Raw genomic sequence first — 22,735 nt, 5'->3', positions numbered from 1 at the left:
ATGTATGGTGAGGATGAGTTCTCCCTTTTTTGTGGTCATTGTCAGTGGCAGGGTGTATATAAGGCTGCCAGTTTCCATCAATCCAGGTTGCTGCCAGGACCACGTGCTGCTGTGGGTCTGCAGCCATTTTTGAGAGAATGTGTTTTTTTTGGAGATGTCTTTTTGGTGAAATAAACACCGAGTTGGTATACACCTGACCTCTGCCTCAAGCCTCCTATTGTCTTCAGTCCAGCTGTTACACGGCCATCCTAACAATTGGTGTCAGGAGTGGGATCTGTATCGCAGTGAGGAGTTGAGAATGAAGAGAGGTAACAGGAAAAATTACCAACAAGAAGAACCAGATGAAGGCGCAAGTGCATCAGTTGACCAGGGGGCCACGGCAGCCAGCACCCAAGAAGGAAAGCTGGAAGAGCTGGCAGGGCTGGTCAAAAATCTCATTCAGTCTCAAGCAGCCAGAGACCAGCAGATGGACAAAGACCTCTCCCGTCAAGACCAAAGATGGAAGAGTATGCAGCATCAATTTCAGCAGATACAGACACAGGTGAATTTAATGAAAGAAGACCATGGACGTGAGCATGAGCAGCAAGAGGAGTATGAAGAGGAAGTTGATGACCCAGGTGAGGGGACAAGTCAAATAAATATCCTCAGACTCCAGAGGGAGCTACCAGTCCTCAGAGAGCCATCAGTCCTCAGAGAACCAAAGCTACTCCCACTGGCTCCAGATGATGATGTTGAACATTTTTTGACGACATTTGAGAGAATGGCCCAAGTCTGTCGATGGCCAAGAGATGAGTGGGCTGTTCGCCTGGTCCCTTTACTAACAGGCAAAGCACGTAGTGCCTATGTGCTTATGGACATTGCAGACTCTGAAGATTATGGCAAAGTGAGAGCAGCAATATTGGCAAAATATGAAATCACAGCAGAGACCTACAGGCAACGATTTCGGGCCATGAATATTCTGCAAGAAGAGACCCCACGTGAGCTGTATGTTCGCCTAAAAGACTTGTTTTCCAAGTGGGTCAAACCTGAAACTTCCACAGTGAAGGAGATATCTGAGACAATGATTCTTGAACAGTTCCTGAGGATGGTGCATCCTGAACTTGAGGTTTGGATCCGTGAACATGACCCTCGTACTGCAGAGAAAGCAGCTGAGCTGGCTGAAGTCTTCACAGCAGCCAGGAGAGGGGCCAGACACACAACCTTTGGCCGAGACAACAACTTTGCCCAAAGAAGTAAGTCCAGCGGGGGTGAGCGGGGCTATGGTCACTCAGGTCAGGCTCAGGGTAGAGGTTTTTCCAGTGGTAGACAGTTTACAGCAAGTAACACCAACAATTCAAACCCTGTTAAAGACACTACATTTAGATATCCCAAACAGGATGTACGATGTTACCTGTGTAATGGGGTGGGCCATACTCAGTACTCTTGTCCACTTACAAATCAGACTAAACCATCTCTCTTTTGTTCAGTTCCTAGGCCCACTACAAGTCAAGTAGTTGGAGCAGGAGCCCGTACAGCACCAGTCTTGGTGAATGGCCACAAAGAAACAGCCCTTCTAGATACTGGAGGATTTCAGTCAGTGGTAATATCCAGTTTGGTGCCTAGGGACAAGTGGAGTGGAGATAAAATCTGCATAAGTTGTGTTCATGGGGATGAGCATGATTATCCAATGGCTGAGGTTTATCTAACAGTAGGAGGGCAGACTTTTCTTTTGCCAGTAGCTTTAGCTCCAAAGTTACCCTATGCTGTCATTCTTGGCAATGATGTCCCCACCCTACTGGATCTGGTGCAGCAGACAGACATCAAACCTATCACACTCAACTCAGTAACTGAGACAGTTCAGAGCCCAGCTGCAGGGACACTTAAACCTTGTATTATGGTGACCACCAGGGCACAGAGTTCAGGACAAATACTCAGGGAGTTGCCATTTTTTGGGGTGGAGTTGGAAACGGGTCAAGTTAGACTTTCGAAGTCTAAAGCAGAGAGGAGAAGGGAAAAATTGAGGGGCACACCTAGGGAAGGAACAGGTGAGCTGGCTAAACCAAGCCACCCACTAGATTTAGACCTTCCACCCGATGTAGGCTCACTGCAGAAGACAGACCCTACTTTAAAGCCTTGGTTTGAGAAAGTGACAGAGGTTGAAGGAGTTAAGCGGGGTAACCCAGGTTGCCTGGATGAAGCTACCTTTGTGGTTAAAGGGGGGATTCTCTTTCAATGCAAGGGCAATGTTGAGGCTTTGGCGTTGCCACAGCAGTTCAGACACAGGGTTATGGATCTGGGGCATTCAATACCATGGGCAGGACATATGGCATTTCAAAAAACTTTGTGTAGGATTGCCAGTCGGTTTGTGTGGCCAGGAATCTATAGTGATGTTTCTCAGTTTTGTAGTTCCTGTGGGAAGTGTCAGCTGACTTCAGGAAAGAGGGTTGCACGGGCCCAGCTGCAGCCATTGCCAATTATTGAGACACCTTTTGAGAGAATTGGCATGGATGTAGTGGGACCATTAGAGAGGAGTTCCTCTGGAAACAGGTACATCCTAGTGATATGTGATTATGCAACCCGCTATCCTGAAGCCTTCCCCCTAAGGTCAGTGAAAGCCAGAAATGTGGCTAATTGCCTTTTACAACTTTTCTCCAGGGTAGGCATACCTAAAGAGGTTCTGACAGACTGTGGGACAAATTTTATGTCCAAGTTGTTACAGCAGGTCTATCAGCTGTTAGGAGTGAAGGGAATTAAGACCACCCCTTATCACCCCCAAACGGACGGACTAGTTGAAAGATACAACCAGACGCTAAAAAACATGCTGCGCAAGTTTGTTTCCCACACAGGAGCTGATTGGGACCAGTGGCTGCCTTATTTGCTCTTCGCCTACCGTGAGGTGCCACAGGCCTCGACAGGCTTCTCACCATTTGAACTGCTGTATGGACGCCAGGTGAGGGGGCCACTGGACCTCCTGAAAGACTATTGGGAAAGTCCTCCGTCAACAGGAGAGAACGTGGTAGCATATGTGGTCAAGATGAGAGAGAGGTTGGAGGAAATGTCAGCACTGGCCCAGCAGTCCATGAGGACAGCTCAACAGAACCAAAAGAAGTGGTACGACCAAAAAGCTAGAGAGAGGGTCTTTGAACCGGGTCAACAGGTGCTTTTGCTGCTTCCTACCTCCGACAACAAGTTGCTGACCAAGTGGCATGGACCGTATGAAGTCATCAGACGGACCGGTAAGGTCACATATGAACTTTTTATGCCAGAAAGAGTCAAAAAATATCAGACATTTCATGTAAACTTGTTGAAGGAGTTCCAGGTTCGCCAGGAGCCAGTGCACCATCAGCTGTTTGTTCGAGCAGTTCAGGATGAGGAGGTGACGGAGAAGTTTTTTCCAGCCAGTACTGGGGAACCCAGCCCTGTAAACCTGACCCATCTGTCAGCCTCACAGCAGAAGGATGTTGTGCCTCTGCTTGACCCAGAGCTCTTCAAAGAGACGCCAGGTTTCACCTCCCTCGTCCAGCACAAGATTCGGCTCAAGAATGATGCTCCAGCACGGCAAAAGAGCTACAGGGTTCCTGAGCGGTTGGTGCCTGTGTTACAGAAAGAAATCAAATTGATGTTGAAGCTGGGTATAATTGAGGTATCCAGCAGTGAATGGTGCAGCCCTGTTGTTTTGGTACCCAAGAAAGATGGCTCACTGAGATTTTGTATTGACTTTAGGTACCTAAATGCTGTATCTCGATTTGAGTCATATCCCATGCCCAGAATCGAAGACCTGGTGGAGAGAGTTGGAAGAGCCAAATACATCACAACACTTGACCTGAGTAAAGGCTATTGGCAGGTGGCACTGGCACCAGAAGCCCAGGAGTTGACAGCCTTTAAGACCCCATTTGGTATGTACCAATTCAAAGTGATGCCATTTGGCCTCCAAGGGGCACCCGCCACCTTTCAGAGACTCATGAACCATGTTCTGAGAGATGTGTCAGAGTTTTCTGCTGCCTACTTAGATGACGTGGTTATCTTCAGCCAGTCCTGGGAAGAACATATGTGCCAGCTGCAACGGGTCTTGCAATGCATCAGAGCTGCAGGACTAACCATCAACCCACAGAAATGTGCTGTAGCCCAGAGAGAAGTTGAGTATCTGGGTTATGTCATCGGCTTTGGCAAAATCAAGCCTCAAGTGGGGAAGGTGGAGGCCATCCAGGCGTTCCCTGTCCCTACCACCAAAAAGAAGGTGAAGAGTTTCCTGGGCCTGGTCGGGTGGTACAGGAAGTTCATTCCTCACTTTGCAGAGCGTTCGGCAGTGCTGAACAACCTCACGAGAGCCTCAGCATCCAACAAAGTCCGTTGGACCGAGGAGTGTGACAGCGCTTTCAGCGAGCTCAAAGACTCAATCTTCACCCATTCAGTCCTGCACTGTCCTGACTTTGATAAGCCATTCACCCTGCAAACAGATGCCTCTGGAGTAGGCCTTGGTGGAGTGCTGCTGCAGGAAGTGGAGGGAGAGATGAAGCCAGTTGTGTTCCTGAGCCGCAAGCTTCTGGACAGGGAGACCAGATATTCAACCGTGGAGAAGGAGTGTCTGGCGATGAAGTGGGCCATTGATTCACTCAGGTACTACCTTCTAGGAAGACACTTCTATCTGGAGACAGACCATCGGGCCCTTCAGTGGTTGCACCGGATGAAAGATGCCAACATGCGTGTGGCTGGGTGGTACCTGGCCCTGCAACCATACAGCTTTACAGTCCGCTACAGATCTGGGAAAACCAACATGGTGGCTGACTGTCTGTCTCGGGTCCATGAAGTCTGAGGTACTGTACTCTTCCAGAAGAGGGGGGAGGAAATGTAATGAAGGCCCTCTTCATTACTTGTTTATCTGTATTTTATAGTATTTATGGTGGTCAACAGTAAATTAAGACACAAACACAAAACATTTAATATTTTTATTGAAGTTGTTTGTTAATTTTGTTGTGTTTTGTAGATTTTTGTTGCTGGGAGGAATTGAAGGCCAGCCTGTAAAACAGAGACAAACATTTGGTTTGGATAGCTCAACACATGTGCTTATGTGATTGGTTTACCTGTGCCATGCTGTGTAGTTTACTCACCTCTGTTTCTCCTCTGCAGGGTGTTCAGGCTAAAAGTGTCTGCAAGGGCTGAGCACCAATTTAAAGGCTCAGGAGAAACCAAGTCAGCAATTGGTGGAGGGGTGTTAGGCTCTTTGATTGACTCTTCAGCTTTTGTTTGATTGTTAATTGATTTGTGTAGTTTATCATTAACCTTAGAGTATTTGAGGTTTAGTTGTAAATATATTTTCATGTATTTGTGTTTTGGGGTATATATTTAAATGTATGGTGAGGATGAGTTCTCCCTTTTTTGTGGTCATTGTCAGTGGCAGGGTGTATATAAGGCTGCCAGTTTCCATCAATCCAGGTTGCTGCCAGGACCACGTGCTGCTGTGGGTCTGCAGCCATTTTTGAGAGAATGTGTTTTTTTTGGAGATGTCTTTTTGGTGAAATAAACACCGAGTTGGTATACACCTGACCTCTGCCTCAAGCCTCCTATTGTCTTCAGTCCAGCTGTTACACGGCCATCCTAACAAGGAGGTAGGAGGTAGGCGGTAGGAACTAGGAGGTAGGAGGTAGGACTAGGAGGTAGGAGTTACGGCTAGGAAGTAGGAGTTACAGCTAGGAAGTATGAGGTAGGAGGTAGGACTAGGAGTTAGGAGGTAGGAACTAGGAGGTAGAAGTTAGGACTAGGAGGTAGGAGTTACGGCTAGGAAGTAGGAGGTAGGACTAGGAGGTAGGAGTTACGGCTAGGAAGTATGAGGTAGGAGGTAGGACTAGGAGGTAGGAGTTACAGCTAGGAAGTAGGAGGTAGGAGGTAGGCGGTAGGACTAGGAGGTAGGAGGTAGGAGCTAGGAGGTAGAAGTTAAGACTAGGAGGTAGGAGGTAGGAGCTAGGAGGTAGAACTAGGAGGTAGGAACTAGGAGGTAGAAGTTAGGACTAGGAGATAGGAGTTACAGCTAGGAAGTATGAGCTAGGAGCTAGGAGGTAGGAGCCAGGAGCTAGGAGGTAGGAGGTGTGTGTGTGTGTGTGTGTGTGTGTGTGTGTGTGTGTGTGTGTGTGTGTGTGTGTGTGTGTGTGTTTGTGTGTGTGTGTGTGTGTGTGTGTGTGTGTGTGTGTGTGTGTGTGTGTGTGTGTATTCTGTCCTTTAATGCATATGTTTAAGTGTTTCAAGTGATTACAAACGTAAACTCTGGCTGCCTAAGTGTGAAAACATCTTACAATCACTTGTTCAGATTTTCATTCAGTGACATCGCAAACCCAGATTAAAAGTAGCACAACCTCGATTCGACATCTTTATCTGCCGTCCAATTCTCATCATGCTGCATTTACTGCAGCTCACAGGTAGATAGAAAAAAGCTGTGAGGCAGATTTGAAAAGAGGCACTCCCAGTGGAAAAGAGAGATGGATTGAAAGGGAATTGTTGAGTCCTTCTTTCAAATCCAGTTGCTATGAAGACAGAGTTGTGTAAATATGGCTTCTCTACCATATCTGTTTACTATTTGGACCAAAGTATGAAGTAGACTTCTCATAATAGCCAAGAAATTAGGTCAACTTTTGAATAGGCATTACTCAAAATGCAAACAAAAGCAAATTCATTATTTTACTCAAGCTATACCTATTTTTAGGTATTAGTATTAGGGCCATGCAGAAGAAAAAATATTTGAGAGGGGAAGATTTTTTTTTATGGTGCACTTCGAGAAAAAAAGTCGAAATGTCGAGATTAATGTTGAAATACAATTTCAAGAAAAAAGTCGAAATTTCGTGAATAAAGTCGAAATTTAGCCTTTTTTCTCAACATTTCAACTTTATTCACGAAATTTTGACTTTTTTCTCAACATTTCGACTTTTTTCTCGACATTTCGACTTTTTTCTTAAAATTGTACTTCAACATTAATCTCGACATTTCGACTTTTTTCTCAACATTTCGACTTTTTTCTCGACATTTCGACTTTTTTCTTAAAATTGTACTTCAACATTAATCTCGACATTTCGACTTTTTTCTCGACATTTCGACTTTTCTCTCGAAGTGCATAATGAAAAAAAAATTCCTCCTCTAAAATATTATTTTTATTTTTCTCCTGCCTGGCCCTAATACTCTTCTGTATATTTTAATCTGTTTTGTAGCTCTTTTTTTTTTTCAGAACTGAACTCGTTTACATGTGAACCCAAATACAAGTCAGCAGTGTTTGCGTTTCCATCTCAACATTGATGTTTGCTCCACTGTTGAGACGCGTCTGAGTGTCATCTTCCACTAATGGTTACAGGCTTGGCAAATAAGGGAAGCAATGAAGCCAATCATGAAGCAAATCTGTAAATACATCAGATGGTTTCCATCCGCATTAGATTGCAACTGTTGTCTTCACACACTGAAACGAGGTCTGCAGTGAATCAACACTTTTCCAATTATGTGACTCAAACTAGCTGGCGCAATTTTGATGCCAATCTTATAATGGATTTTAAAAAAAAATCCATCTCTAGTGGCCTTAGTTTGAAAGGAAATGGGAGTTTAGAGAGGCAGCAAGGGTCCCAGACCAGGAGGTAAACGTAAGCGGGCTGCATGAAAACCTTAGCGGTCTATATGTGGCATCCACTCAACCAAGTGGGCCATCAAAAGCCCCAAAAGATTTACGTTTTAAAACCAAAACATGCTATAATGTGGGTATAACTTCAATTTTTGTTGTGTTTTTATACATTCCTCTGTCTCAGGGGTCGGCAACCCGCGGCTCTAGAGCCGCATGCGGCTCTTTAGCGCCGCCCTAGTGGCTCCTGGAGCTTTTTCAAAAATGTTTGATCTTTTTCTTCCTTTCTTTTTCTTTCTTTTTCCTTTTTTTTTCTTTTTTTCCTCTTTTTTTTCCTTTTTTTCTCTTTTTCTTTTTTCTTCTTTTTTTCCCTTTTTTTCCTTTTTTCCTTTTTTTCCTCTTTTTTCTTTTTAATCTCGACATTTCGACTTTTTTCTCGAAATTTTGACTTTTTTCTTTTCATTTCGACTTTTTTCATGAAGTTTTGACTATTTCTTTGACATTTCGACTTTTTTCTCAACATTTCGACTTTTTTCCTCAACATTTCGACTTTTTTCTCAAGATTGTACTTCAACATTAATCTTGACATTTCAACTTTTTTCTTGAAATTTTTACTTTTTTTGCGAAGTGCATAATAAAAAAAAAAATGTAATACAGAAACATGCAGCATGTGTTGTCTTCATTTTAAGGTTTATACAAGACTTTTCATTTTTTGCGGCTCCAGACATATTTGCTTTTTGTGTTTTTGGTCCAATATGGCTCTTTTTGGGTTGCCGACCCCTGCTCTGGCTGTTTCATTGCATTTATTGTAGGGCTGTCCAAGTTAACGCGTTAACGACGCTGTAACAGATGCAAGCATTCATTACTTGTTAAATAAGTGTTTTCATGCAAAGGGTTTTGATATTTTTATAATGAATTTTATTTGGTTATTTTGTATACTTACCTGTGTTTTAAGCGCGAGCTTTTATTTTGAAACCGGAACATGAGCTGGCCCCGCTTTCACTGGCGGGAACGAGCAGCAGCTTCACGAGACGGTCTGGCAAACAAACTCGAATTAAGTTAATTTATTAAGGATATTCACAACTTCAGGACTGTTAAGGACAAGGACTTAAGTCACTAAGGACTTTACTTTCTCTCATCCATGTATGCAGCCAACGAGGTTTGTTTTGTTTATCATTTTGTTCATTCATTATGGTGTGATTTGTGTCAGCCTTTGTCACTCTAATACTGTGTAGGCTAATATATGTTTTAGTTTTCACGGTTTTGGGAGGTTTAAGAAGATGAACCAAAGAATAAACCCGTAAAAGAAAACCTGCGTCTCGTCGTGCTTTGAGAGGAGTTACAGACGCGTTAACTTAACGTCCTCTTAACGCCGACAATTTTTTTTAACGCACGATTAAAAAAAAAAAGGCATGATATCAACCGCGGTTGAATTGGTTTGATATTGGATATTCGAGATTCAAAGACATCCATTTAACTTGTGATACATAACACTGATTTTGGTAATATTGCTTGTGATGTGTTCATGGTCATCTAGACTATATATCACAAAACAGTAATTATTATAAAATCATATTATGGGCTGATTAATGTGGTTTTATGAATTCAACACCCATAAAACTTGTGATACATAACACCAATTGTTTTTAAACCACTTGTGAACTTCAAAACGGAGGAAAACTTCTACTCTCTATAAAACCTCATTAAATCAGCCCATAATATGATTTTATAATAATTACTCTCTTGTGATATATAGTCTAGATCAGGGGTTCTTAACCTTTCTGACCTTGGGGCCCAATTTTTTCAGTACAGAGTGGCCCGGGGCCCGTTAAATATTAACACTAATATATATATATATATATATATATATATATATATATATATATATATATATATATATATATAAAGTAGCCTCATAGTTGTATCAACATCTGCATCTGACTGTTATATTAAAAAAGTACATATTTGCCCATTAACATGTGTAACTTCAATTACACATATTTTTTTCTCTTAAAAATAAAATAGATTTTATTTTATTTTTCAAATGCTATCTTATTTTATTTCTTTACCAGCAGTTTGAATTTCCCCTTTTCTTTGTTAATTGTCTCAACACATTTTTATAATAAATGAATATAAACACATCTTAACAATTGAACAGTTTTGCAGTTTTTCTTATGCCCCCACTTTCTGTCGTTCAGTGAGAGAACTGAGCTCTAATTTCTCCTGCCAGGACTTTAAATCTGGGCTGGATGGTGTCAAGTTCTCATATGCATGTGGAGGTGCTCATTGATGAGCCTGGAACGATATTTAGTTTTATTTAGCTTCTCATCTCTGTAAGAGTCAAGCTAATTACTTACTAAGTAATTTACTAAGTTTTATTTACATTAATAAATTGTCAGGACTGCGCGTGTCGGATTTAATCCGAGCCTGATCAGCTAAAACGGGCAGACCCCGCAGCTCTCTGGCCGCTGCAGCCGTGTCACTTTCCGATGCTTTTGCGTGCCCGAACAACAGTCCAGCCCACACATCTACATCTACAATCCTTCAGCAGTAACGACGGAGCCGCCCGAGCGGCACCGACCTCCCCGGCTGCGCGGACAAGTCAGGATAAATGATCACGCCGCGCTCGCTCGCTCTGGGCGCAGACCCAAGTAATCGATCCCTGATCCTGGCGGATCTAAACCTACTCTGTGCAAAATGAAGGATTTTCTCTATAAATACACACCATTTCTCTTACTATTACACGTACAGCTAGCTGAGGATCTTCTTCTCCTCATTTGGTTGGGAGTTGCTATGCAGTCCCGCGGCCCCCGCGGCCCACACGTACAAAACTGATTTTTTTTTCGCGGCCCACTAGATGGCGCTCGCGGCCCAAGTGTGGGCCGCGGCCCTATGGTTAAGAATCACTGGTCTAGATGACCATGAACACATCACAAGCAATATGACCAAAATCAGTGGTATGTATCACAAGTTAAATGGATGTAATTGAATATCAAATATCCAATATCAAACCAATTCAACCACGGTTGATATCATTTCTGGCGCTCGATGGCACCTGTAGCTGGAGGAAAAGTATGGTGGATTGAAAGATGGAGAATTAAAAGGGAGTTTTGAACGGTTAGTTCACTTTCAAAAAGATGCCAGATGGTTCGCTGGCCAAGACTGAAGTTATTTGCATGTCGATTTGAAATGAATTACCATCGAAGTACGTCGAGTCTCAAATACCACTTGCAGCCAAGAGCGCAGCGCGCTGCGCCACTCCACCCCCCCACCCCCACCTCGTCAAAAGCAGACAACGCTGTAGCAGCTTGCAAAAAGGGACGAGTCAAATCAAACTTTATTTGTTAAGCGCTTTTCTTACAAAATAAAAAATGCAACGCAAAGCGCTTTACGTTAAACATAAAACTCAATAATGCCTCCCCCGCACACAGACGGGCGCACGCACACTGCGATTCTCACGAGTTTATGGCTGAGGACTGAAGATCAGGTGAAGGAATGTTACATTCAGGTCAAAAGCTTTTTTGTGGAAAGTTGAATAAACATTGGCATAAAACAGCATATTTGCCCTTTCTCATGTTGTTAACAGTATTAAAAACATAAAAAAAAATACCTTGAGGTAATTTAGAACAGCACAAAATGTGTGAATAAATTTGCAATTATATGCAATTAATCGCATAGTTAATTACAGAAATCATGGATTAATTAAGATTAAAAATTTTAATTTTAAAAATTCGCTAAATGGCGATACTCGATATATATCGATATTTTTTCTGTGCCATAATTGGGGTTTCCCCCAAAGCATTATAGCATAGCGTCTCTGTTAGCATCATTTTTTTCTGAGGCAAACCCTTAAAAAAACAGTCAGTTTTAATACAAAGCCTCGTGCCAAATGTCACACAGGTTCCTTTATTAACAGAGGTCTGCACAATATCAAAATGTATAAAACAAATGAAATAAAAATAAACTGCCTGCATATTTAGAATAAAAATGCTTCTTGAATAAAATAAAACAAATATCCCTTTCCTGCATAACAATTAAATTAAAATACACTGTGCAATTAATACAATGTAGACAGTAACAGGCAGACTTTTCCACTGAGGTTGACAGTTGTGCAAATAACAAAACTTGTGTGCAAATCTCAAATAAAACATTCAAGTCAATTTGTCACAAAATAAGCTATATCAAAATCATAAAAAAATAAAAATCGATATAAACGATATTGTCTCGTTCCATATCGCGTTTGAAAATATATCGATATATATTAAAATCTCGATATATCGCCCAGCCCTATAACAGTGTGATGTGTAACAGTGTGATGTGTAACAGTGAACACAATCAAAGGAAAACAAATAAATTAAAGATGTGTTGCTGTTGTGTTGAACAGCAGCAAAGTTAATTTGTCGTCTTTTAGATAGCATTGAGTTAAAAACGATTGTCCTTGACAATTTTGAGTTTGTGCTACCCTGCCTAAAATGTGGGCCTGGTACAAACTGTTTTTTATATGACAATTAGGACGGGCCGACCGCAAGTGAGCAATAAGGTCATAAGATTAACTCAATGTCATTTCTCTTACGTGCGCTCTGTAACTGATATATAGTTTTGCTCCATCATGTTAACTCCTGCATGTTTTAAATGTAGAGAAAAAGAAAAATCCAATATTCAGAGCTATTTTAAGGGTCTCGTGCCATCAGTCTCCAAATCCTGTTGCAACGTCGGCGTTTATTGTGAGTGCCAGTGCCCGACTTAATGCAGCTCTTCCCTGGGCTTTCAATATTTCATAAATTTGTTTTGGCTTTTGAAGGTTTTAAACTAACAAGTTATTTTTCCCCTCTTTGAGAGATCACTGAAATCCCCACCTACCCTCAGCATCAATATTTGAATTCAGCTGCATCACTTTGGACACACAGAAATTCACTGTTACTCCTAAATAATTAATTAAGAACAGGGTCATCTTTGAATATAGGAATGTTTTTTTTTCTTCTTTCTCTTTTTGTTTTATACTGGTAAGTCAGTCACATTGTGAAGTCTGTTTGTTTGTATAATTCATAGCTGGTGTGGGTTTGCTGTATCATTTCATGCGTTGCTAAGGACAAGCACGAAGACAGATGCATACAGTTCTTGGACATAATATCCAAATTAGAGCCCAGTGGTTTGAAGGATCAACATCTAGCTGACTCTCTGGATGGGAACAGAGAGTCAGTGGAAGAACAGATGTTGGGCTGTAATTGCCTCATAGTGAAATGATGAAAGAGTCACAGGACTGTGTTACAACGGAAACAGTGGATGGAAAAAAAGAATTTGTAGGAAATATGTAGGTTTTTTTTTTTCAAACTTCTTTGAGAATGTGGTGTGTCTCGTTTTTTGCCTCACAGCACTACAGTGGGAGAACAGTTATCATCCTATTTTCTGACCCGAATATAAAAGCCAACTTGCTAGATGCTTTTATAGAGTGCCTCCCTCAAAGGATCAAATGTGCATACATTTTTAACTCATTTAGCCATGGTGGAAAAAGAGCTCTTAATTCTCTGTGCTGCTGTTGCGAGTGCAAAACTCTGACCCTGGGCCACGCTGTGCAATTCTTCATTTCAAAATTTGCATTAAAAGCTTCTGTTGTCTTCTAAGCAGTGCAGTTTTGGAAAGAATTTGGAAAGGTATTTGGGTTCTACTTATGATAGATATAATAATACTAATAATACTACTACTACTAATAATACTCATAATAATCATAATCATAAGCATAGTAATCATAATCATAATTAAAGCTGCTGCAAGCAGCAATGAATGGGCCCTAGTGCATGCAATTTTCACCAATTATGGTCAAGGACTCAAAATTGAGTCAGATGACACCACCCACGACTCTCTATGTCAAACCATGCAAAAGTTATTGCAGAAAATATGAATTATCACATATCGACCAATCAGAAGAAGGGGCCGGGCTAATTTGCACCAATTATGTTCAAGGACTCAAAACCGAGTCCGATGACACCACCCACAACTCTCTATGTCAAACCATTCAAAAGTTATGGCAGAAAGTAGGACCAATCGGATGAATGATCGGTTTTTGACTGAGAAAAGTAATGCGCATCGTCGCAGGATGGAGACGCACATTTGTATGTATAACACACCTGGGTGCACGTTACGGTTCGGGCCGTATTAACTGCCAAAGAAATAGCATAAATTGCGGCAAAATTACACGATTCATTCAAAATGGCTGACTTCCTGTTGGGTTTCTGCCATGGCGCCAAGAGACTTTTCTTTAAGTTGCGACATGATACAGGTGTGTACCGATTTTCGTGCATGTACGCCAAACCGTATTGTGGGGCCTGAGGCACAAATTTTTCTAGGGGGCGCTGTTGAGCCATTAGGACACGCCCATTAAATATAAAAAATTTTGCCAGGCCCGGCAAAATTTAGTGACTTTTGGGGCACGTCTAGGGGGACAAAAAGGCCCTCATTTCGTCGGAAGAAGGAAAAAAAAAGAGAAAAAAAAATTATACCTACAGATACAATAGGCCTTCGCACTGTAAGTGCTCGGGCCCTAATAATTCTCTTTTGGACTTTCCTTCAATCACAACGCTGCAATAGAAGAGAATGGAAAGCAGAAGACACAGTTGGTATTTATTTTCCAGCTTCCAAGAGTCATGAAGGGACTGTAGGGCCCTCTACACTCAAGTCTCATGGTATCTATGTTATTCTGTGACATTAGCAGCAATGCCAGATGGCGGGTCCATGATGTGAACCCCACACTTACTAGTTAAAATGCCACTGCATCGGCTGGTGCAGGGAACTTTAAATCCCTCTTGTGGGAGAAGCCAGTTTGCAACCATTCATCTCCAATTACAAATCTTCAGTAGCACCCGAGGATTTGAGACCATCCAAATATGGTGATTATTTCGCAGTTCCTGTAGGGGTGAAGCTGAGAGCTGAGCCCTTCATTGTTATGCGCGGTTTACTTACTGTCTGTGTGTCCATCTGGTGATATGGAGAAGAGCCGCCGCTCGATTATTCTGTGGAGGCCACACTGGAAGCTCGGCTTGCATGGCAATGATCTGATGTTATCGTGCAACTTGATGGAATTTCAAATGGTTCAGCAATAGACAGTACTGGAGTTGTAAAAAAAAAATCAGGGGGGATGGTGGATTTTATCATATGGGGACAGATAATTTGTGCTGATTACAAATAATATAATATATTACAAATAATAGCACTGACCAAAACACCTGCAGAAATACTGCAGGAATGACATAGCAGCAGTTAAATGCAGCCTTCTGTAAGCTTTAAATATCCACTGGGCTTACATCAAATACATCAAAACACAACAATAAAAAACAGTTTTCTGAACTTATCAATATGACTCTGTCCTTCACAGGATAAGTAAAATGGATCACTGCAAAAACTCAAAATCTTAACAAGAATATTTGTCTTATTTCTAGTTAAAATGTCACATTTTAGTAAAAAAAAATCTCATTACACTTAAAGGAGCTGTATGTAAGAGGAATAATAAAACGAATCATAAAATGACCCCGATATGTCAACAGACATTTAAAAATCATGTTCATTTCAAATACTTATGTCACTGACAACAGCACTCAAGCCAGGATATTCCAGTTTAAAAAGAGGAGTTGCAGCCCTCAACTGATGTTTATGTTGTCATTTTTTGTTTTGGCCTGAAGCTCCACCCTCCACCTATCTCCCAATCACCAAGTCAGTATTGTTTCTGAAGCTCCACCCTCCACCTATCTCCCAATCACAAAGTCAGTATTGTTTCGGCATCCGGGTTGCCAGCTCGGCTCTAATTATCGCAGCCATGGCAGCCTACGTTCCTGCTGCATTCTGCAGCCTACCTGGCAACCTCTGGTCTGGGGGAGGAGGGGGAGGGAACACGCCGCTCAACAATATTTTGAAAGTGACTGCAGTACCAGTTTTGGCCATTTTTTACAGACGGCTCCTTTAAAACAAGACTCATCACTGGAAAAAACAACAATTTTCACCTGTTTCAAATAGATTTTCACTTGAAATAAGTAGAACAATCTGCCAGTGGAACAAGATTTTTTTTGCTTGTAATAAGAAGATAAATCTTGTCCCACTGGCAGATTTTCCTACTTATTTCAAGTGAAAATTTACCTGAAACAGGTGAAAATTGTCACATTTTTCTGGTGTTATTTTTCTGGTGATGACTCTAAATGTTGAAATAGCAGTAAAACCTCATTCATTGATGAAATGACATAAGGGATGGAAAGGAGGGATGACAGTTTTACAGGGGGGAGGATTTGGACCGTTTTTATTTCAGGGGGGGATGCCCTCCCCCCTCATCCCCCCTCAACTCCAGTACCAATAGAGGAGTTTGGCAGAGACACATGACATTACGCTTTGATGACAGACTGTTTGTACTTTAGTTACTGGGCAAAGACTAGGTTTGAGAGTGTGTATACCTGAAGGGAATTTAGTAAGGAAATAGTAAGGAAATCTTTTCATGCACCAGATTTTTATTTTGTTTTTCCTTTCCTTGTGAGAGTGACTGAACTAAAAACTCAACTTCCTTTAGGTGCGAGGCATAAAATGTTAAGGGTTATTCTAAGACAAAAATCAAAGTTACATTTCTTTTTTTTTTTAAAGCTTTTATTAGCATCCGTAGGGTCGGTTTTGCAGTTTTGAGAAGCAGCAGTCACATCTTTAAAGGTTCTGTTGAAAGTGTTCATTTCCTAAGTGTGACTCACATAGCAGACAGCAAAGGTTTGAATCAAACACTGACCTTTTAATCCAGTAGTTATCACTTCATACATGTGGGAGAACATGTCTTCAGTTATCATCTTCTTTTTTGACCTAAATACCAAAGCCAACCTGCTAGAGGCTTTTATATAGAGTTCCTCCCTCACAGGACCAAATGTGCATACATAGTTAACTCAGTGATAACAAAGGACTGCTTCCTTAACACAAGTAAATAAACAAGGAGCAGTTGTTCCGGAACAGGGAACGTTTCCCCCTAAAGATCGGAACGTTTGGTACATGTGAACACAGCAGTCGCGCTCTGAAACGGTACAAATACTAGCGAGCCGAGATCTCCTCGGAGAGGTGGTCTCGGCCCGATTTCATTCGAGACCTGAAACGGTGCATTTTTTTATTTGTAGTGAGAACATAATCCACATAGCAACTGATACAACTCCATTCATTGTGTATGTGCGACCGCGGCGCAAGGAGAAAAGTCGGAGCAGCCTCCACCACCTTCTCTCCTATTGGACGTGCCGAGATGTCGTCCCAGCACGGCACGGTGAAATTTAAAAAAATTTCAATTCGGGCAGGGTTTGCGTAGCTCAAACCCTGCGGCAGGTGGCATCTGAATAAATTAACGGGTTAAGCCTGATTTATGGTTCTGCGTTAAATCGATGCAGAGCCTACGCCGTACCCTACGCCGTAGGCTGTGCGTTGGTGCAACGCAGAACCATAAATCAGCCTAAAGCCGGCGGCTGCGGTCTGCGCGGAAAGGGGCGTGTTGTTTATCCCGGGGTGCGGAAGAGGAAACTCCTTCCGCGTTCATTCGACCAATCAGAGAGCAGCTGGTTTCGCGCATGGCATTTGTTAACAGCTTTGAAACGGTACAGACGTTTGCCTTGTGAACACAGACCCCACGAACGAGAAACGACACAACTGTATCGATTTAGCCCCTGAATCGGAACAAAACAAACGGGCCACAGGTGTGAAAGCTCCCTTAAAGTCATCCAGGCCTTTATGACATGCTTATGGTCCTAGTATCTGAGTGATCCCCCCTGACATCGTCATTGATATACTTTAATATAACCTGCATAGCAATAAAAAGCTACGCATTGCTGCCCCAGAATATCAGAAAGTGGAAGCATTTATAAAGTAAAAATGATTGATTCAAACACAGAATCCTGTGGAACACCATGACTAATTTTGATGTTTCCTTATCCTGTTAACAGGAGGCTATGACTGGTCAAAAAACACTGAGATCTAGAGTTGCGCCCTACAGTTCCGACAGTCTGGGGGAGGTTCGTGGTGACTTTGGAGCTAAATGAGGGAGAGACACATAACCAACGTCCTCACTCCGTCACACTTTATTCAAAAGAACACCAACGTAAAACACAGTTCTCTGCTGGTCAAAAGCAATCGATCTGCAAACCATCAAACTCTTAATGAATTGTAAATAGTGTATATAGTGTTATACTTTTAGTATCGTATTAACACTACTTTTAAACAATCATAACAAAAATAATTATGAAATATTAATATTTTTTTAGCTCTTGTTTTTAACTATATAAACCGTACTATCAATATTTTATACCTCTGTATTTCAACAGAGATTTGGAAAGCAGAGCAGAGGAAAGAAACACTATTTAAATACTTTAATAATAATTTTAACCTGTCACACTGGCAGGACAAAATCTCAAGGACAAGATGGACGGCCATGATTTCCAACCCATTGCATCAAGTATTCTTCAGTAACTGATATAACCACATGAAGAAGTTTTTACTTTAACCTACCCAAACTTAAACTTACTTCGAATATTTTTTCATAGCCTTAGGTAACACCCCCAGAAACGATGGAAATGTGTGTTATGGTCAAACAAATTAGAATGTCTTATCTCTTTAAGAAGAAATGGGCACAGTGTGCACCCACGGCACGTGACTGTATGTGGTTTTTATCTGTGCCCTTAGGAAAGGTCGTCTACATGTCAGTGACAGCATCTTTATACAGGGAAGTACACGGAGATTAGAGCAACATATGCTGAGCACATTTTACAAGGGAGTGGCTGAGGAAAGAATATTTCAGGTGTTGGTGTGCCTGCACTCCTGACCTGAATTTTATTTAGTTTTAAGATGAAAAATTCACCAATGATAATAGTCCATATTTTTTAATGTTTGCTACTACAGAAGAAGCTAAGTTAATGAATGTGTTTATTATAAACAATACAACAGCATCAAAAAAAGGACAATCTGTAGTTCGTATCTGTCATTTTGTGTGCACACCGTGTTGTTCATGTGAGGAAAAAATAATTCTGGAGTCTTTTCAGTAAAAAACAAAATGGCATCTGCATAATAATTTGGAACACGGTGTATTATGCAAATTGTGCCACAGTGGGTAAATATCAGGTACTCCCACTGTGGTACAAATTTCATACCATTTTAAATTGGCAGTTGTTTTCTTTTTCTTCTTTTTTGTGTCCAACAACAAAGATTGACAGACTTAAAATTTTGTGAACAATATTATTCCGTTTGACAAAATAACTGCATTATTCAGTGAGATGGTGGTCCTCATGAAATGTATGTATATCCACAAAATACAGGACACAGTAATACTCAGAGTATTTATATGTGTTATTTTGAGTCTTTCTTTCAGATCCAAAATTACACAAGTAGTTTCAGCTCTCAGTTTCAGTTTGTGCCGTTTGTGCAGCAAGTGTCACAGTGTGGTTCAAAGATGACACGTCTACAGCCACATGTAGGAGGAGCAGGCTGGGGGGTCCAATAATTATAAAAGAAAGTCAAAATGAACAAAAAAATAAGTATTTTGTTAAATATTTTCTTTAGGAGAAAGAAAAAAAAAGGTTGTTTTTTTAATGTTGGGTGTTTATCTGTGGAGTGGCATAAAATGCAGAAGTTTGCCAATTATCAAATCCCAATTTTAAGGTATTTTCCAATGTTCCAACATTAAGTGTGTCAAGTAAATAAGTAAATAAATAAATAAATGAAAACCATGGGCTAATTATGAGCAGAGATGAGTATCAACAGAACAGTCAAACTGGGGAGCATAGGCTACTATGAAGCCATTTTAATAAAACCAGGCTTTCTTTGAGGGAGTTGGCTAGAAAAATGCAAAAGCCACAATAAGGGACAATTAAGACTGTGACAGTAATTTTCAATAGGGCCATTTTACGTTTTGCCACAAAAGATTCAAATCCTAATCCGTGTATCAGTCCTTCTTTCTATTTTAATTTGTCAATCATAAATTAAAAAGAGATGTTTTCTTTTCTTTTTCGTTTTGGCCATGGCCCCCCCTACAAATTTGCTGGCCACCCCACTGGCCTCAATAAATAAAAAAAAACACTTGCCGGTCACATAGATTCTATCTTCAGTTATGCGTTTCATCCCAAATCATTTGGGCCAAATGCATATCAGTCAGTGTTTCTTTAAGCATTTCTGAGCCTAATAATAATAAAAATAAAAAATATAGACTGTTGAGCAGAGAAAGAAAAATTTAATTTTACACATCATTGACATAAACCTTAACGCACAAGAGATGAAAAATAAAAAGTATGACACTACATTTAAGCTTGGAGTAGTAAAATATTTAAATTCCTCAGCTACCGATTGTTTAGATACCGGTTTGTAGACACGGTTTGCGATATTTGTTGTGTATAGATATATTTACCTTATACCTCACAGTACTTTTGTACTAAATATATGGTGGACAGTAACTGTCATCACAATAATTTCCTGGTGCAGATCTGTGTAAAAATAAAGGCAGTGAATAACTGTCTGGTTCTTTTAAACGCCTGGGGTCCAAGTTGACTTTGGTAATTAAACACCCGGGCGTTTTCTTTCATGTTTACAATTCATTCATCTTTAACTGTGGCTCAGCATTTATTTAACTTTTCTTAGATTTATGGGTTTACTCACAGTGTTTCCTCGATTCAAAATGTGTTCTTTCACACAATGTACAAAACAGTGATGTTTATTCTGCCTCCCCGGCCAGCACTCTGGGTGCTCGGCACCCCTAACGCTCTGATCCTGGAATCAAACCTGCCAGTACATTAGATCTTTAGAGTCATATTGCATATTCCACCTGGAAAAAAAAAAATTAAGAAAAAAAGAAAAAGTTGGAATAAAATAGTAAGTAAATGATAATTAATAGGGAGAGGGGTTTAATTTAAATACTTTTCCCCTGGGATTATTAAAGTATTTTGATTGATTGGTTGATGTCTGTTTATCAATCATTCAGACCCGTCCAACTAGCTGTAAATAATTTTTTCATCAGTCAGAGACAAGCAATTTTGGTGACACTCCATTTCCGGGTCACGAAAACCCAACCAATTAAATATTAAAATCAAATTCAGTCTAGTGGCCAATTTTTAGGGCCCAAGCACTTACAGTGTGAAGGCCCTATTGTATCTGTAGGAATTTTTTCTTCTGACGAAATGAGGGCCTTTTTCCCCCCTAAACGTGCCCCAAAAGTCACAAAATTTTGCACGCAAAATTTGATATTTAATGGTTTGCATTGATAGGCGCGGCAAAATGGCTCAACAGCGCCCCGTAGAAAACTTTGTGCCTCAAGCCCCACAATACGGTTTAACGTACATGCACGGAAATCACTACACACCTGTATCATGTCGCAACTTAAAGAAAATTCTCTTGGCGCCATGGCCGAAACCCAACAGGAAGTCGGCCATTTTGAATCAATCGTGTAATTTTGGCACAATTTATGCAATTTCTTTGGCAGTTAATACGGCCCGAACCGTAACGTGCACCCAGGTGTGTTATACATCAAAATATGCATCTCCATCCTGCGACGACACACATTACTTTTCTCTTTCTAAAGTGTTACCGTGGCGACGCTACACGCCAAAAAGTGCGTCCCCCCCCCCTTCATCTCATAGGTCCATATTTGATAGTTCCCTAAAAGTCACCAAATTTTGCACACAAGCCAGGCCTGGCAATAAATTTGATATTTCATGGTTTGCATTAATGAGCGTGGCCTAACGGCTCAACAGCGCCCCCTAGAATACTTTCCCTGCCATAACTTTTGAACGGGTTGTGATAAAGACATGTGGGTGGTGCCATCGGACTCGGTATTTAGTACTTGACCTTGTTGGCCTGAATTAGCCCCGCCCCTTCTTTTGATTGGTCGATATGTGATACTTCTGATTTTCTGCAATAACTTTTGAATGGTTTGACAGAAAGACTCGTGGTTGGTGTCATCGGACATGGTTTTGAGTCGTTGACCATAATTGGTGCAAATTAGCCCCGCCCCTTCTTCTGATTGGTCGATATGTCATAGTTCCTATTGTTGTGCAACTCATAGGTAGCTTGGCTGTCCAGTTATCAAGGCTAATGATAATTCTATTAAAGAATTATTAATAATTAATAAAGTTGACTATTTATCAAATTGTATTATCAAAAATGATAATTCTCGTAGGGGCACCACCGCCGGGGCCTTACTTCCGGTGGGATTCGATAACTAACAGCAGAAAATCAGTCTCATTATGATTTGAATTATCCTGCAGAATAGCAAATCTTACAGAATAACAGTGAAGGCGTGATATCCGAACACTAGGCTCTGCTTAAACAAATCAATTTGTGACCAAATCTTGCATGAAATAACACAACCACTCATAAAGAAATCAATCAGAATTTATTTACATACGGGTGTCAAAAGATGATAAACGCAACACCCAAATAAACCTGATGGCAGAAATGGCTTAAGTATCATCAAAACAATTAATTAACTAGAAAAACAACAATCAATAAAATGAAACATAAACGTTAAATGCATGGAATGAAAAAAAAGAAGAAATCAAGCAATAATAACGAAGATACAGAACATCTACAGTTCAACGGGGCTCCTGTGGTCTTTTAAAGATGGACGCGCCCTCTGGGCCACGTGCAATCGGACCGGATGGCGAACGCAGCATTTAAAACGTGCCTACGGCAGAAAACAACGACTACCAAATAATCAAACATGAATGACTAGCAGAAAGTAGTGACTACAAATTAATGAAAACCGTTCTGATAATGATGCTGATGTAATCTCAGCTCTGAACACAGATTTAGCTCTGTAACACTCTTAAGTTACTGATAACCCAGGTCTCACAATCTCACACACAGTTCTGAACACTCTTAAATCCTACTGATCACTGCTACGCGGGCTCACGTTTCCTCGGGGATCCGGATCGGATGCCTGCGGGTTCTGTGACTGGGCCGTCCCTTCCCCTGAAACGGATTAGACAGCGGCGGGGCCGCCTCGTGCCGGGCCGTGGTTCCGGACCAAACGGAGGCTCACACGCATTCCTAGGCGCGGCGGGGGGACCGGTCTCTCCTTGCCGTGCTTCCCTCTCTGCGCCGGTCGCCGACGCGCGGCCGTCCGGGCCCCGGGAGAGCTCACGCCGGGCGAGACGCCGGCCGTCCGTCCCCGATCCCTGCGCCGGTTGGCAG

This window comes from Cololabis saira, chromosome 9, assembly GCF_033807715.1.
Source record: "Cololabis saira isolate AMF1-May2022 chromosome 9, fColSai1.1, whole genome shotgun sequence".
NCBI lineage: Eukaryota > Metazoa > Chordata > Actinopteri > Beloniformes > Belonidae > Cololabis > Cololabis saira.
This window is presented reverse-complemented; position numbering follows the sequence as displayed.